A 19284-nucleotide genomic window follows, 5' to 3' on the forward strand; every position below is an offset into this window, starting at 1 on the left:
TATTTATGAATTTTCTTTGTTAAAATCTTTGAAGGCCTGATATAAATGTATAAAATAAATATTCCAGCCAACTTTATGACCACATATTTATTCGAAGATTTGAACCATGTCTACTCCTATTTACCTACTTGCCTTTATTAGTAAATTCTTATTGTTACAGGCCTTAAAGGCTTAATATAAATATATTAAAACAAATATACCGATTGCCACAACCATATATTTGCTTAGTGGTTCGAACCGTATCGACTCTTATTAATCCATATAGAAGGATCGGGTTCGAACTTGAATTCACATGTTGACCGGCGCAGCATCTCTAAACGCCATGTGTGTACCAATAACACGCTCGTCGGTGCACCTGCAAGTTTTATGATTGCTTTTACCCATTTTAGTGTACTTATGTGTATATAATCTATGGTGCATGTGCAGGGGTATTTTGGACATTCGAAGGGTCTTCTATGAGAGCTTGTAGGAACTTTTACTTATTGTAGCTCTTTCACCATTTTCCTATGAGTGGTGTGTTGGATGTACGACCATTGTTCCTCAAGGGACTTGTAAACCTCAATAATCTTATCCAATTCAACATTCAAGATCTGGTTGAACTGAGATTCGCTCACTCCGTAATGACTGGATCTGGCTTTCTCTACCCAAAATTCATATGAGAACCAACAAGTAACTCCCCAATATGTCTTCATGCTCATTTTTTTTATTGTCTTACATAAAGAATCAATCTTCTTAATCTTGGATGATTGTGCCCTTGCTGACGTCAAGATGTTCATCCAAAAAATGATCGTTGTAGCTCTTGACATAGTTGGAGTAACGTCTGTACTTTCTACTTGCAGTTATGGGTTTAGATTACCAAGATTTGTATTATCTTTTAACAACACATTTTCCATCATTAATTCTGGTAGGATCTATACAGTGTGCGCTGACATTCATTTCAACACATCTTGATGTATCAACCCTTTTCAACCAACCATGTTGAATGTGGCACAGATCCCCTACAGTGTCATTGCATCCTTCTGCTTATGGGGTTTAAATGTATCTGCTTGCCATCATATTGATATGGACTATGCGAATATTCTAGTATTGGTTAGGTACTTTCGTATATATATACAAAGAATGCTCTCGACTAAAAGCAAGTTTATTGTATTCTTCTACAAGTCAACTTTCTTTATATCTAGAGAACTATCACACTCCTTCACGAATGGATTGCCATTAATTGTAGGGTCTCCTATTATTCATCATATATTAAAATGAACTTGTCGGTAGGAGACCACATTATTTGTGAGGATTGTTGTATCTTTTGCATAAATTATACAAACATCACATGCTAATCATCCTCCTCAACATGCGGCTTGCCTCACTGTCAAAAAGACTTTGCTTCCCTTCACATGTATTGGCTAATGAACCATTGGATCTTTTATTGCCTTTGAACATACCTTCTATTTTTTGTGGTAACTTCCTTCATTGATATTTGTATGTTGATTGGCATGTTGATCCCTTAATACTCCAATGTGATTCTTTGATGTTGATTGTGGACATATCATTACTTTCTTCATTCAATCTTTGCTTGAGAAAGATGTTACATTCATTGCAATTAGCTTAAATTAATTATAAGCATGATATGTTGAAATCCGCAAGCCTTTTGTTTGATTATTAATATCCATCAGAAAGATTTAGGTCTTTACTTAGCATTTACATTGATATAATGGTGTATTTGCTAAGTTAAAACACCATTCCATAAAATTGAATTCAAGTTCTCTTGCATCAAGCTTCATCAATTCATTTTGAATTCAACTTGATTTCTTAATTTAGCTTAACTTCAATGTTAAATTTGAGTCTAGTTCATGTTCAAGTATAAGTTTTCTACGGTCCAAGTTCTAGTTTGGATCATACTCCTTGTAGTTCTCTTCTGAATTTGATTCCATTATTATTCAAATTATGCTCACTTGAGTTCAAATGCTCAAGTTCAAGTTCAAGTAGGTTGAGTCCTTGTTGAAGTTCATATTCATTTAAATTTAAATTTATGTAAATCAATTGCATCAAGTCCACAAGTCCCAAATTTCCCTTTGAGTTCAATCAAGTCCAAGTCAATCATGTCCAACTCCAAGCTCATTTGAGTTCAAGTTCATTTTGTTTTTGTTTAAGTCCTCAGCATCTTCAAATGAATTTCGGAAGCCTCCCGTCACCTTTCCCGTTTATGGGAAAACCCAAGAGGCAACCTTTCCCTCGACGCTACATTAGCGCTTCAGGTAGGTGTCAAAATCACACCGCTGTTGCAATTTGTTTTATTTTTAAAATCCCCGCCCGCTATGTGAGCGTTTAAGGGTTTTGAGTATATTTTTAAAAGACTACAAATTACAGAAAAAAAATATAGTTTTTCCCCCCTCTGCACTACGTGAGTGTTTGGGGGTACTTATTTAATATATATATATATGCATTAATTTTAATTTTAGCATCAATATTAATATTAATGTTAAATGCACTTAGCATCAAAACATTGAAGTGAAGGAGAGAAAGAGACCTCTTAATTAAGCTAGGGATTTGAGTTGGATTGAGTGAGTGGGTTGAGTTGGGGTGAGTTGAGCTGAGTTGGTTTGAGTTGGAGTGAGTGGGTTTGGTTTTAAGTGGAGTTAGGGATCGGTTGGGTATATGAGAATAGGGAGATTTGGTGGAGGCTGAATAAGAGGCAGATAGATGGTCAGGAGGGGGATTCAGTCGCAGGAGGCAAGGTCGACACCTGGAGTTGGGGAGTTTTGGGTGCCGGCTTCAGGTAGAGAGATCTACCTCCCTCTCTCTCCCTCCCTCTCTCTCCCTCCCTCTCTCTCTCTCTCTCTCTCTCTCTCTCTCTCTCTCTCTCTCTCTCTTTCTCTCTCTCTCTCTTTCTCTCTCTCTCTCCCTCTCTTGGGGGGAACATGAAGAGAGAGCTTGAAAGGGAGTGAGGAAAAGGTGAAGTTTGAGAGAGGGAGAAGATCTTGTGAGGGGTGACTCAAGGGAGTGTGGAGGGGGATTCCACACGATTGCTCCGGCAATCTTACACCTTAGTACCAACGGATTCAAGGCTTATCTTGAGGGAAGTTCACAGAAGAAGAAGAACTCTTTGGTGTCAAAGGACCCGGTGACTCTACCACACCGGGAAAGGTGGAAGTGATTTTGTAAGGCCTTCTCCGCCTAGTTGTGGGGGCTAAAGGAGAGACACTTAGTTTAGTGCAATACTCAGAGGGTGCCTCCAAGGAGTGGACGTAGGTCAAGGTTTGACCAAACCACTATAAATCTGGTGTGTTCTTTCATTTATTATTTCCGCATTTATTTTTCAACACTTTGATTTTCGAAGTAGTGAATCTTAGTTTGTGTTTATGATCGAATGATTTGTTTTAAAATATCAATACATCCTTTTTGGTTAGCCTTAGGACTATTTCATAAGGGCCTAATAGTCCTAACGAACTTTCAAGTGGTATCAGAGCGGGATTTATAAAAATTAAGTTTGAAAACTTTTTGAATTTTGATCAATAATTAATTTTTGTAATCGCTATCTTGCTAAAGGCTATTCAATCACCAGACCAACTTTATTTAAAAATATTACATTTGATTTTTGAAAAATTTGCAGGTCTACTTTGCTGCAATCGATTGATTTTCGTATGTGTCATATGATTTTAACTAGCTATTCATTATCGTCACGGGTTTTAGATAGAGTTAAAATTAATATTCTTTTTAATAAATTGAATAGGGAAGAACAAATCAATGCTCAATTGAATGCAAAATCTTTAAATTGCTTTTTATGTGCTTTAAATTATGAAGATTTTATGTTAGTATCCACGTGCACTATTGGTAAGGAAATTTGCCATAAACTACACACCATATACGAAGGCACTAGGGAAATCAAGCAATCCAAGTTGAATATGTTAATGCATGATTATGAAATATTTTACATGAAACCTTATAAAACGATCTTAGACATGTATACTAAGTTTATTCAAATTATAACATCATTGCACGCTTTAGGTAAATAATTTTCAAATTTTGAAAAAGTCAATAAAATTCTTTGTTATCTACTAAGTAAGTTTGATGCTAAAGTTTTTGTTGTTTGTGAATCAAAAGATTTGAATGAATATTTTATTGATAATTTGATTAGCTCACTCATTACCAACGAGCAAAATTTGGGTCAAAGACTTTTGGATGTAGGTGAAACGAAAGTGCTAAAAGCTGAAGATATGAAAAAAGGTAGCTTAGTTGGTGACAAAAGTAATGACTTGACAAGCAAATCAAAAACCTCACCAAAGCATAAGCATCAACAAAAGTGGAATAAAGATAAAAATGGTGAGAATATTAATATTTCTTCTAATGTTATTTGCTTTGGATGTAGGAAGCTTATACATATGAAAAATTAGTGCCCTAATTTGATAATTCTTCCAACAAAAGAAAAGGATAAAGCAAAGCAAATTTTAAACTAGGGAAACAATGAAAAGCAAAAAATTTCTTTGGCAGATCTTGTTTCTGAATCATTTGATCAGGAGAAACATGATGATCAAATTATTTTGTGTGTACTTTTTATGTTTGCATGTTTTGTTTGTTCTTTTTTGTTTATGTGATTTTTTTTATTTATTATTTTTTTCTTCTTTCTTTTCTATTTCGTTGATTTTTTTTCTGTCTTTAATTTTCTGTTCATGTGTTTTCTCTGATCAACACTCACGTTCACCTTTCTAAAAAAGGAAAAACCTACCTCCTGTTTTTTTTAATTCTTAAGAAAATTGTGTTTGACTTCTCTAAAAATAGTCAAAAAAAACTCATGTTTTTTATTCTCAATCTTCATTTTCTAAAAGAGGTTATTCTACTTTTGATTTAAAACCTTTTTCATATTTTAAATTAGTTTATGAAACTAAAATTTTTTTATCTCCCTATATTTTATTTATCGCATCGGGATCTTTTGCAAGTTGTTGAATCTAACTCATAATTTTCTTAATCAAGAAATTTGCTTTGTCAACTGGAAGAGTTTACATTTGTTTTTAAGATTTCAAAATGATAGCATATTCAAAAACATTGGCCAATGATGCCAAAAATAAAAGATGAGCAAAGATGCCAAATTGAAAAAAAAAAAGAATACACAAAGTGTATCAAAAATCAAAAGATGCGTAGTGCGCTAACCAATTGTCAAGAGGCATAAAATGAGCCCACAAAATTTAATTCTTACCATTCTTGTACTTCTTAAATCTTAAGAAAACTCTTGATACTTTCGATACTTGAGTTTGAAAATCACGACTCCTAATTCAGCAATTCGTGTATTAATCTTCTATTAGATATATTTAATAGAAGGAGTTTTGAAAAATAATTGTTTCTTTCTCTAATTTATTCTTTGATTTAGATATTAAATTAAAAAGTTTTTTAGCCCTTTAAAAGAACTAGAGTTTGGATTATCATATTCTGAATTTCTAACCTTTTCTGGGCTATGCATTGTCAATGCAATTCTACTAAGTTTTTCATTAAAATAAAGAGGTAACTTTCTCATTTTAAGAATATTTAGTTTGTTCACTAGATCAGGGATCATTTTTATCTTTTAATCATTTTTTTTTATTGTTTGTGCCCCTTCTCTTTTTGATATTGTCAAAGGGGGAGAACGTACTGTTGAATTTGTATCCTTTTGCTTGTATTTTTTTTTCAAAAAAATTAAAAACAATTTTTTATCTCCCCTTTTTTTAAAAGCTTTATTTTATTGAGGGGGAGATTAGGAGAAAATATTTTCTTTTTTGTAAATTCAAATAGCAATGTTTGTCATCATCAAAAAGGGAGAGATTATTATGGATCTGTTTTTTTAGTTTATGATTTTTATGATAGCACACACTCTTAGTTCTCTATGACTACCTTATCTACTGACATTTCAGGTTCACAAGATCAAGACTGCAAGTTGGAATCAACTCAAGATTGGGTAGACTACGTTTGAGTCAGTTTGTACCCTTTTTTTCTTTCTTGAGTCTTTTATAATTGGTGTGGCTCCTGAAGCTATGTAACGTTACGCACATGCACCTTGGAAGATTTTTTGACTGTTCCCTAGAGTTTATTATTTTTGGTAACATAGTCCGGGATGATATTTAAATCGGCCTGGACGATCAGTTCAAAAGCAGAAATCCTAATTAGGGCATCCTCATTAAGGCAACCATCATTAAGCAGATCGGCCTGGATGATACTTGTATCGGCCAGGATGATAAGCTCAATTAAGAAAGAATCAGCCTCCATGATCATTTTAGGTATTCTTTATTTTAGGAAATCGGCCAGAACGATATCTACATCGTCAAGGATGATCTAACTCAATTATGCCTAAATTAATCTGGTATCTTTAGAAAGTATTAAAGGCTAATTGATTCGATCACATTGTCCGGTACGATCGCAGGATTGACTAGGATGATGTCGTGGACGATTGACATCGACCAGCTTTGATTCAGGGTGATATTCAGGACAATTGTACTCAGTTTTAAACTAATCAACCAGGATGATATTATATCAGCCCGGATGATGTAATCAATTTTCTTCTGATCGTCCCAAATTGTCCCGGGCTGATTGAGCTTAATTTGTACTGATCGGACATGATGATATACGTATCGGCCTGGATGATAAAGCCAGCAAGTTACATTAATGAACTTGTTTTGAGATCTTCTATTTAAGCTTAGTTAAGGAACTTTGTATGTGACTTTGGCAGCCATTATAGCTTCATTCTTTTGGGGGAAACTTAAAGAGAGAGCTTGAAAGGGAGTGAGGAAAGGGTGAAGTTTAAGAGAGGGAGAAAATCCTGTGAGGGGAGACTCAAGGGAGTGTGGAGGGGGATTCCACATGGTTGCTCTAGCAAGCTTGCACCTTAATACCGTCGGATTCACGGCTTGTCTTGAGGGAAGTTCACAGAAGAAAAAAGAAGAACTCTTTGGTGTCAAAGGACCCGGTGACTCCGCCGCACTGGGGAAGGTGGAAGTGATTTTGTAAGGGCTTCTCCACCTAGTTGTGGAGACTAAAGAAGAGACACTTAGTTTAGTGCAATACTCGGACGGTGCCTCCGAGTGGACGTAGATCAAGGTTTGACCGAACCCCTATTAATCTGGTGTGTTCTTTCCTATTTTATTTTTGCATTTATTTTTTCTCACTTTGGTTTTCATAGTGCTGAACTTTGGTTTGTTTTTATGATTGAATGATTTATTTTAAAATATCAATTCACTTTTTTGGTTAGCCTTAGGACTAGTTCATAAGGGCCTAACATCCCTAATGAACTTTAAAATACATCGAACAACATGATCCTAGGTAAATACCAGGTCATTTTTGGGTTTCCGGGTCAACCCGAACCCGACCCAAAATTTGAAACGGGTCTAAAATCAGGATCCGAACCAGACCCATTTTGGATTCGGGTCGATCCGAACCTGAAATTTTCCTATTGGGTTCAAGTCGGGTTTTAGGGTCGTGTCAAATATTGACACCCCTATGCACATCTACTCCCTTCCTTCATTTGTTCGTTCAGTAGTCTGCTTCACCTTCAAGCTCTAGCATAATTTGCATTAAAAGGTTAATATTTTTTTTACTTCTAAGTTTTTATTTGAGCAATATTGTTGGAGTGTTTGTGAAGTTAAGAAAAAAATTAACACATTCTACTAACCTATATTTAATGTCCAATGGTTTGAGAAAATATTGAATATCACATTATATTGTTCTCAGAAACTCTAATGATTATCTTAATCAAAATATATAATCACATTTGTCTAGGCTCCATAAATTTGGTCCAGGCCTCCCCCTTAATTTTCTTCAGGGGAGTTTTAACAGAATTAAGTTATGGAGTATGGACCCGGTCAAGATCCCATGGTTTCATCGTCCGGGTCATCATGGTCCCTGGTCTACATAGTCAGAAGAGGTAGTTAACCCAACCTGATAGAATAATCCTTATCAGCAGCTATGGGTTGCTTCATCCAAGGGTACCTTGTAAACCTGGGATGGATGTTTACCTAAGGGGATAAATTTGAATCCACCTTAGCTAACAGAGGGCTTTCTGCCCTATCAATTATATCCTATTGATTCATATCTAAAGAATTTAATTCCACTAAGGAACATATTGGCTTTGTTCATAATCGTTATCTCATTGTGCCATTTTATGGCAAAACCACTTGGTTCAGATGGCTCCAAGTCATAATCATTTATCATACAGTGTCATTTGATGCAAAAACTATCTATCAGAGAATATGTACCATATCCTTACTTGAAAGAGATTATTTGAGAGTAGATCCTAGCGATATTTATGACTAGGCATTAGCTCCATATGAGATGAATTAAATTTTAATTTTTCCACCCAACAAACTATAGCAGTGAGTGGATGGATTTTGCTTTTAATGATTTGATGGTTTTATTTCAATTTTAAACATTTAAATTTTGGAATTGAGATTTTTGGTAGTTTTGGGATCTCAAAATTTTGAACTTTTGTGTGCATTTGGGAGGTGTTTGAAAACATTTGTGAACCCCTCTGATTGAGATCTGCATTCAACATGGCCATCATCGGGGTGTATGGGGTCATTCAAGTTTTTGTATTTTGTTGAAATTTAAGAGCATTAAAAAGGTAGGATCCCCTTCAATTGATATAAATTTTCAACATTGTAATCCTTGGGGTGTACATGCATTTTTATTGACTAAACCTCGTCGACCCTATCAACCTGCCGATATGGGATTAGGTTCATCAATTGTATGATTTTATTTAGTGAATTTCTCTTGACATAGACCTTAAAAGCCTTATATGAACGTGTAAAATGGTTATTTTGATCGATACCTTGACCGTATTTCTATTTAATAATTCAAGCAGTGTCGACTCTTATATATATGTATAGAAGGATCGGGCTCAAACTATATTCATTCATTGACCCATGTAGTATCCCTAAACTTCATGTATGTACCCATAACACGCTCATCAGGGCCCATATAGGTGTTTGGGGGTGCTTTATAGTTATTTTTTGAACCTTATCGACTCTTATTTACCTTCTTAGGAGAATCGGGTTAAAACTTATTGACCTATACAATATTCCTAGATGTCACGTGTGTTAATACATCATGCTCGTCGGGGCCCAAACAGGTTGTGTGTTCACACCTACCCTTTTATAGTTACCCGTATGCAGAATATTGAATGTACTACCATTGTTCATCAAGAAGTTTGCAAGCCTCAATAATCTTATCCAACTCAATGTTTAGGGACTGGTTGAATTGGGAATCATTTTTTCTTTAAAAATAATGATTTGATCAAACTTTCTTTTCCCATAACTTGTATAAGAATCAATAAAAAATTTCTTGATTATACCATCATCATCATTTTCTATTATCAGCTTAAAGAAAGAATAATTCATTTCAACCTTGGATGATTGTGTCTTTACTGATGTCTTGTGCTTTGAAGTTAGTGGTTACTATCTCGAGCGAACATTTTAGCAATTGAAGGCACATCATGTCGTATAGGAGAAATATTTTAGATATTTATTCCTAAACTGATTATTGCAGCCACTGGGATGATTGTAACAATAGGTATATTTTCTTCTTATAATTACGAGTTTAGACCACCAAAATGTATATTAATCTTTAACAGCACATTTTTTAAATATTAATCATTAACTCTAATGGGTGCAATGTAATGTGCGTTGATGTTCATTTGAATTCATTTAAACACATCACATCGTCATTTCCACTACACATTGGATCCTTTTTGTTGTAATTGCCATGTTGATTGTGGTATGGGTCTCTTGTAGTGTCATTGAACCCTTTTGCTTACAAGAAATTGATGTTTCTTTTCTTGGGATTGAATCATTATCACCCACAAGTAGGGAGGTACTAGTCATAGTGAGTTGTATGAATCCTTTTTAAATCCTCTGCATATAAGTACAACAAGCTAAGACTTCATTATGTTGTGAGTGACTCAGCGAATACATCGATTATACTCTGATTATATCCTTTTTAGGTTAAGCATAGCATAAGCAGACTTTTAAACTTTCCAATCTTTTTAGGAACTCTCAAATTGCTAGCTTCAATAGATAATTGTTGAATTGTATCAGGAATTCTATAACTTTGGCATTAATGGAAATTCTGAGAACTTCTTAATTATTCCATTGGCAACGAGCTTTAATTTGCTACCGTCATGGTTCTCCACATTAGCAAATGCATGGTTGTTGTGGAGATGCAAACAGTTATCATCCTCTAAGCCCTCCAACATCAACATTTCTCTCTTCTTATAGAGGATGGATATGTATACTTGCCAAAGTAATATTGTCAATAACATTGACAATTATCATTGGATTTCCTACTCACCATGACTTGTAGGGATATTACACCTCCAAGCTTTGCTTATGAGCTTGTCATTATATAATCTTCTATTATCATCTATATGTGGTTATCTGTACACATCATGGATCTTCCATTTGTAAAGACGACTTTAGAAAGCTCCCTAAAGATCATTGTTTTTCCAATATTCACATACCATTTGGCATGAAAGCTCTGAGCCTAGTGGGAATCTTCAAGCTACTAGTTGTGGGCATATTGTAGTCTTCTTCATTTGATCATTGCTTGAATGGTCTAAGATAATTTATTTTATCCTCTCGTGCTTACATGCCACTTGAGAGCTTATTCTTCAATCATCACAAATCCCCATATTGTGAGCTCCAAAAATTCAGCCTCGGCCTCCGCTCGCTTAACTTTTTATTTGGCGAGGGAGTTTTAACTAAATAAGTTCCGAGGTAAACATTGGAAGGCAGTGGGTCTGTAGATAAGACACTACCCAGAAATTTTGCCCTCATTTTGTGAGGACTTTATGATCTGAGTTCTGGTTTCCTATAGGCGCATGCCCCTATTGTTAATTACCCCTCCCGATAACGAGAGAGAACTTTCGACTAAGGCTAGTTGTCAATCAGATATGTATATAATACGTGTTATCTGGCATATAGTAGCAGTATATGGTTTGGAAATTAGAAATTGGGTTTTAATTTGGGTATTTGGAAAGCTTTGGAAAGTTTGATATTTAAAATAGAAATTTTCACCATTTTGAACTTAAAGCAGATGGTGGGGGAATGGATAATAGACCCGATCAAGATCCCATGGTTCTGTCCTCCTGCGCCATCGTGGTCCCTGGTCTACTTAGTCATAGGACCCAACCTGACAGAAGGATCCTTGTCGGCAGCCATGGGTTGCTTCGTCCAAGGGGACCTTGTAGACTGAGGGTGAATATTTGCCTAAGGGGACAAATTTGAATTCACCTTAGCTAACAGAGGGCTTTGTGCCCTATCGATCATATCCTATTGATTCATATCTCAAGGATTTGATGCCAATAAGGAACCTAACGGCGATGGCCAGAATCGGTATTTCGTGGTACCATTTGGCGGCAAAACCACTCGGTTCAGAGGGCCCCGGGTCATAACCGTTTATTCTGCGGTGCCATTTAGTGGCAGACCACCGTTTAGAGGATATGTATCATGTCCTTATTGGTAGGAGACTGTTTAAGAATGGATCCTAATAATATTTTCGACTAGGCATTTGGCTCTTTGTGAGCTGAAGGAAATTTGATTTTTTTCACCTCGGCAGACTATTGCGGAGGGTGATGGGCTTTGCTTTAAGTGTTAGGATGGTTGAATTTTATTTTAAATATTTGGGATTTTGGGATTTTTTGGCTTTTGGGCTTTGTGGTTGAATTTCGAATGGACTTTGGATATTTGGGGGACATTTGAAATATTTATGAACCCCTCCAGTTGAGATATGCGTTCAACACGGCCATCATCGGGGTGTTCAGGATCATTTCTCTTTGTTGATATCAACTTGAAGATAGGGGATCGTGTATCTAATAGTCTTTGTGCCTTTGTTAGTGAATTCTATTGATTTTAGGCCCTGAAGGCCTAATATAAATGTATAAAAATAAATACATCGGCTACCACAATCGTGTATTTGTTTGATGGTTCGAATAATGTCGACTTCTATTAATCCGTATAGAAGGATCGGACTCAAACTTGAATTCACTTATTGACCCGTACAGCATCCCTAGACGTCACGTGTGTTCCCACAACACGCTCGTTAGGGACAATGCTAGTTTTATAATTATTTTTACCCCTTTTAGTGTACGTATGTATATATAGAATATAGTGCACTTGCGAGGGTACTTTGAAAGTATTTGTATACGCCTTCTGTCCGCTTGCATAGAAGTTATGGATCCGGTGGCGTGGCGTAGCAGCTTCTGAATATAATTATTCGTTTCTTTATACAGGTAGACTATCGTGTGAATAAGAAATTTTCCACAGTAATTTGTAGGGACTCGTAATCCTTCTTTTTGATGTATTTTCTTGGAGTAAGATTGTAGTTAGTGATAGGGATATAAGAGCTTTCTCTATCCCACCACAAATCATTAAGCAATATTCCTCCATTGAGCAGTTAGATTCCTATCATTTGTGAAAAATCCTATGTTGTTGGTTGTAAGTATATCACCGCATTGTTCATTAGAACATTGAATGTAGGTTGATATTTACTCGAATGCATCCACGCATGTTACCTTGTTATATTTATTACATATCAAACCCTTCTAGTGGCCTCTGATTGCATGAGTCTTCCTCAACATTTGTCAGTGAGTGACATTTGTAGGTTCTATAGTTATTGCAAGTCTTCCCTTTATTTGCAAACAAGGTATACTTAGAAACCATTTATTTTCAAAGGTGATTTGCAATAAGCTTGATGAATTTGATATTATCATCATTGGCAGCTTCATTCCTACTGACATGACTCTTATAAGCCAAGTGACTTTGTCCAAAAGTTCCATGCTAGGGTTTATAATCAACCTGTACATGAATCATTGTTTGCTTGTGTGATATTGATTTGAATGCATTGGGGATTTATTAGTCGTGAGCCCTTTCTTGCTTGCAAATACACTCCACTTGTAACTTCATTGTAGTGAACTTATACATGAAACCTTGCTTATTTGCATAAGGTGATGATTCAAACTTTGCATTCTAATTGAAATAATAATTTTGATGTTATCATTCAAGAAAAATTCTTTGGTGTTCTTTGGTCAAATCTTCTTATCACCTCGAGCTAAATGTCATATCACTATGGTTGATTCCAATCAAGTCTAAATTTTCAAGTGCGAGTTCATATGTCCAAGCTTACAGATTCTTTTGCTTATGAGCATGATAATTCAAATCTTATCCATCTAATACTCAAATCAATGCTTAAGTTCAAATCAGATTTGATTTAAGCTTTATTTCATTCAATCATGTTAAGTCCCAAATTTCTTCAATCAAGTTCAATTTTGAATCATTGTTATTTGCATTTAAAAAAAAGTTTTCTTGATTTCAATATGGATTTAAGTTCAAGTCCAAAGAAAGTCCTCCATAAAGTTCAGGCTCAATATGAGCCACTTCTATTCGAGTCCCCTGTTGTCCAACCCAAGTCTTTGCTTGAGTTCAAATTCAATGTCAAAGCTCTAGTTCAAATGCATGTCTCTTGTAGTTCACTTAATTTCGAGTCATTCTTCTGTTTCATTTGCATTCAAGGTAAAGTTATTATTGATTGTTTAAGTTTGAATTAAGTCCATTTGATGCTCCAATCAATGTCTAAGTAAATCTCCATATTGTCCCAAGTGCAATCTTATGTTTACCCGAAATTTCGGCAGCCTTCCGGCGTCTCCCCCGTGTTGCGGATCAATGGCTTATGATTTTGATGATAGCAAACATTCTTTTTTCTCTACAAAAGCCTTATGTACTAACATTTCAGGTCCACACGATTAGACTGCAATTTGGAATCAGTTCAAGATTGGGTAGATTCGATCTGAGTCAGTTTGTAATCTTTTTCCTTTCTTGAGTCTGTTGTATTTGGTGTGGGATCTGTTGATTTGTATCTTAGAATATTACCTATTGTTCCCTATAAGATTTCTATTTTTGATAATATCAGCCTGGATGATATTTATATCGTCTAGGATGATCTGTCCAAAAATAGAAACCCTAATTAGGGCATCCTCATTAAGGCAGTCATCATTAGCTGATCGGCCTAGATGATATCTATATCGGCCAAGACGATAGTCTCAATTCAGAAAGAATCAGCCACCATAATCAGTTTAGGAATTCTTTATTTTAGGAAATCGGTCAGTACGATCTTTATATCGTCTAGGCTGATCTAACTCAATTATGTCTAAATTGATCTGGTATCTTTATAAAGTATTAATGGTTGATTGATACGATCACATCATCCGAGACGATCGCCTGATTAGCCGGGACGATACCCTGGACGATCTACATCGGACAGCTCAAATTCAGGGCTATGATCAGGACGATTGAAATCGGTTTTAAACTAATCGGCCTGGACGATCATGACATCGGCCAGGACAATGTAACCAATTTTCTTCTGATCGTCCCAAATCATCTCGGGCTAATGAGCTAAATTCGTATTGATCAGCCAGGACAATATACCTATCATCCTGGATGATAATGTCGGCAACTTGCATTAATGAGCTTGTTTTGAACTTTTTTATTTAAGCTTGGCATGACACTTTGTAAGTATCTTTGGCATCCATTGTAGCTTCATTCTTGTGGGGGAGACTTGAAGAGAGAGCTTTTAAGGGAGTGAGGAACGAGTGAAGTCTGAGAGGAAGAAGATCCTGTGAGGGGGGACTCAAGGGAGTGTGGAGGGGATTCCACACGGTTGCTCCGGCAGGCTTGCATCTTAATACTGTCGGGTTCAAGGCTTATCTCGAGGGAGTTCACCAAAGAAGAAGTTCACTTTGGTGTCAAAGGACCCGGCGACTCCACCGCACCGGGGAAGGTGGAAGTGATTTTGTAAGGGCTTCTCCGCCTAGCTGTGGGGGCTAAAGAAGAGACACTTGTTTTAGTGCAATACTAAGAGGGTGCCTCCAAGGAGTGGTCGTAGGTCAAGGTTTGACTGAACCACTATAAATATGGTGTGTTCTTTTCTTATTATTTCTTCCGTATTATTTTCTTCTGCACTTTGATTTCTGTGGTGATTTTGGTTTTATCTTTGATTTTAAAATTTTCTAATTCACCTCTCTCTTTGTTAGCCTTGAGCCAGTTCATAGGGCTTAACATCCCTAACGAACTTTCTAGTGCCATCAGAGCACTTTCAAGTGGTATCAGAGCACTTTCAAGTGGTATCAGAGCCGTATTCATAAAATAAGTTTTTAAAAACTTTTGAATTTTTGATCCATGGCTAATCATAATGTTGCGGAAGGTTATTCAATCATAAGACCTCTTTTATTTGAAAATATATCTTTTGATTTTTGGAAAACTCACATGTCTATTTTTTTGCAATCGATTGATTTTCGCATGTGACAAATGATTTTAACTAGTTATTCTTCACCTTCACGAGTTTTAGATTGAATTAAAATTGATATTTCTTTTAATCAATGGAGTAAGGAAGAACAAATCAATGCTCAATTGAATGTAAAATCTTTAAATTATTTTTTCTGTGCTATAAATTCTGAAGATTTTATGTTAGTATCCACGTGCACTACTGGTAAGAAAGTTTGGGATAAACTACATACCATATACGAAGGCACTAGTGAAATCAAACAATCCAAGTTGAATTTATTAATGCATGATTTTGAACTATTTTTCATGAAACCGTATAAGACTATCTTATACATATACACTAAGTTCATTCAAATTGTAACATCATTGCATACCTTAGGAAAAGAGTTTTCAAATTTTGAAAATTCAATAAAATTCTTCGTTGTTTACTTGAAAATTTTGATGCCAAAGTTGTTGCTATTTGTGAATCAAAAGATTTGAATGATTATTCTATTGATAATTTGATTGGCTCACTCATTGTCTATGAGCAAGGTTTGGGTCAAAGACTTTTAGATGCAGGTGAAACGATTGTTCTAAAAACTGAAGATATGGAAAAAAGATTGCTTAGTTGGTGACGAATGCAATGACTTGTCAAGCAAATCACAAATCTCACCAAAGCATAAGCAAAAGTGGAAAAAGGTAAAAATGGTAAGGATGTTCATATTCCTAATGACGTTATTTGCTTTTCATGTAGGAAACGTGGACATATGAAAAATCAGTGCCCTAATTTAAAAATTCTTCCTACGAAAGAAAAGGGCAAGGAGAAACAAAATTTAAATTGGGGAAATAATGAAAGGAAAAAAAATCTCATGGGTAGATCTTATTTTTGAAGCATCGACCAGAAGAGAGATAATGGTTAAAAGCCTTTCTTATTTTTGTGTTGTGTTTTTGTGTTTTTCTTTTTTATTTTTGTGATTTAGTTTTGTTTATTCTTTGAATTTTTTATTTTCGTGAAAGTTTTCTCTGATCAACACACAAATTCACTTTTCTAAAAATGAAAAATCTACTTCCTGTTTTTTCTTGAAATCTTTGGTAAGTTGTGTTTGACTTCTCTAAAACAGTCAAAGAAAGGAAACTCATGATTTTGACTCTCAATCTCTGTTTCCTAAAAGATGTTAATCTACTTTTGATTTAAAATCTTTTTCATCTTTTAAATTGATTTTTGAAACAAAATTTTTTTTATCTCCCTACGTTTTATTTATCGCATAGAAATCTTTTCCAAATTGTTGAATCTAACTCATAATTTTTTTAGTCAAGAAATTCGCTTTGTCACTAAGATGGGTTTTCCTTTGTTTTTAAGATTTAAGAAAGGGAGCATATTCAAAAAATTGGCCAATGTTGCCAAAAAGAAAACATGCCAAGACACCAAATTAAAAAAAATAGAATACACAAAGTGTATCAAAAGATGCGCAGTGCGCCAACTAATTATCAAGAGGCATAAAATAAACCCATAAAATTAATGCTTACCATTATTGTACTTTTTAAAGCTCAAGAAAACCCTTGATACTTTTGATAATTGAGTTTGAAAATCTTGATTCATGATTCAACAATTCATGCATTGATCTTCTATTAGATATATTTTATGGAATGAGTTTTTGAAAAATGGTTGTTTCTTTCTCTAAATTATTCCTTGATTTAGATATTGAATTAAAAAGTTTTTTGATCCTTTTTAAAGAACTTAAGTTTGGATTATCAAATTCTGAATTTCTAACCTTTTCTGGGCTATGCGTTGTCAATCCAATTCTACTAAGTTTTTTATTAAAACCAAGAGGTAACTTTTTCATTTTAAGATTTTTTTTTTCACTAGATCAGGGAACGTTTTTGTCTTTTTTTGTTTTGTTTTTTTTTTGTGCCTTCTCTCTTTTTGATAATGTCAAAGGGGGAGAACGTACTGTTGAATTTATATCTTTTTTTCTTTTAAAAAATTTTAAAACAACAAAAATATTTTTATCTCCCCTATTTTTAAAGTGTTTTTATAGTGAGGGAAAAATTAGGAGAAAATGTTTCTTTTTGCAAATTCAAATTCAAATGTTTTCCATCATCAAAAAGGGGGAGATTGTTGCGGATCTATGGCTTATGATTTTGATGATAGCAAACATTCTTTTCTTCTCTACAACTACCTTATGTACTAACATTTCAGGTCCACACGATCAGACTGCAATTTGGAATCAGCTCAAGATTGGGTAGACTAGGTCTGATTCAGTTTGAAATCTTTTTCCTTTCTTGAGTCTATTGTATTTGGTGTGGGATCTGTTGATTTGTATCTTGGAAGATTTCATGTTGTTCCCTATAAGATTTCTATTTTTGGTAATATCGGCCGGGACAATATTTATATCATCCTGGACGATCTGTCAAAAAACAAAAGCCCTAATTAGGGCATCCTTATTAAGGCAGCCGTCATTAGCGGATCGGCCTGGATGATACCTATATCAGCCAGGACGATAGTCTCAATTCAAAAAGAATCAGCAGCCATAATCAGTTTAGGAATTCTTTGTTTTAGGAAATCGGCTATGACATCTTTATATCGTCTAGGCCGATTTAACTCAATTATGCCTAAATTGATCTGGTATTTTTGGAAAGCATTAATGGTTGATTGATACAATCACATCATCCTGGATGATCACCTGATTGGCCGGGACGATGTCCTGGATAATCTACATCAGACAACTCAAATTCAGGGCGATGATCAGGACGATTTAAATCGGTTTTAAACTAATCGGCCTAGATGATCGTAAAATTGGTCAGGATGATGTAACCAATTTTCTTCTGATCGTCCCAAATCCTCCAAGGCTGATGAGCTGAATTTGTACTGATCGGCCAGGATAATATACCTATCGTCCTGGACGATAATGCCGGCAACTTGCATTAATGAGCTTGTTTTGAGCTTTTCTATTTAAGCTTGGCATGACACTTTATAAGTGTCTTTAGCAGCCATTGTAGCTTCGTTCTTGTGGGGGAGACTTGAAAAGAGAGCTTGAAAGGGAGTGAGGAACGGGTGAGGTCTGAGAGGGAGAAGATCCTGTGAGGGGGAACTCAAGGGAGTATGGAGGGGATTCCACACGGTTTCTTCGGCAGGCTTGCATCTTAATATCGTCAGATTCAAGCCTTGTCTCGAGGGAAGTTCACCAAAGAAGAAGTTCACTTTGGTGTCAAAGGACCCAGCGACTCCGCCGCACCGGGGAAGGTGCAAGTGATTTTGTAAGGGCTTCTCCACCTAGCTGTGGGGGCTAAAGGAGAGGCACTTGTTTTAGTATAATACTTGGAGGGTGACTCCAAGGAGTGGACGTAGGTCAAGGTTTAATCAAACCGCTATAAATCCGGTGTGTTCTTTTCTTATTATTGCTTCCGCATTATTTTCTTCCACTCTTTGATTTCTGTGGTGATTTTGGTTTTACCTTTGATTTTAAAGTTATCCAATTCACCTCTCTCTTTGTTAGCCTTGGGCCGGTTCATAGGGCTTAACATCCCTAATGAACTTTCTAGTGCCATCAGAGCACTTTCACCCCGCTTAGGGGAAAACTATGAAAAATTGGGCCTCCTGCATGCTAGAGAAAAGCATGCACGATAAGTGCCCTCATACAAGGACATCGCGGTCATAATTTTTTTTCTACCCCATCATGCTAGAGAAAGGCGTGCATGGGTTTTTGGGCACCAGTTCAAAATAAGCAATTTATATTTGACCCCACCTCGCCGTAGGCTTTGCAGCGGGTCCCCTTCCCACAACGCTAGAGAAAAGCATGCATGAGTTAGTTTTCCGGTCCAACACTAACGCCAAAAACAGAGTTTTGTGATTACCTGTAACATCGTTGAAAGTTTGTTAGGGATTTTAAGCCCTATGAACTTAGTCCCAAGCTAACCAAGCGGGGGTGAATTAGTATTTTAAAAAAAATCTTTTCAACAAAAGCAATATCACAAACTATATCACACAATAAGAAAAATAAGTGCGGAAATTAAAGTGGGG

The sequence above is a fragment of the Dendrobium catenatum genome, unplaced genomic scaffold (genome assembly GCF_001605985.2).
Source record: "Dendrobium catenatum unplaced genomic scaffold, ASM160598v2 fragScaff_scaffold_1067, whole genome shotgun sequence".
NCBI lineage: Eukaryota > Viridiplantae > Streptophyta > Magnoliopsida > Asparagales > Orchidaceae > Dendrobium > Dendrobium catenatum.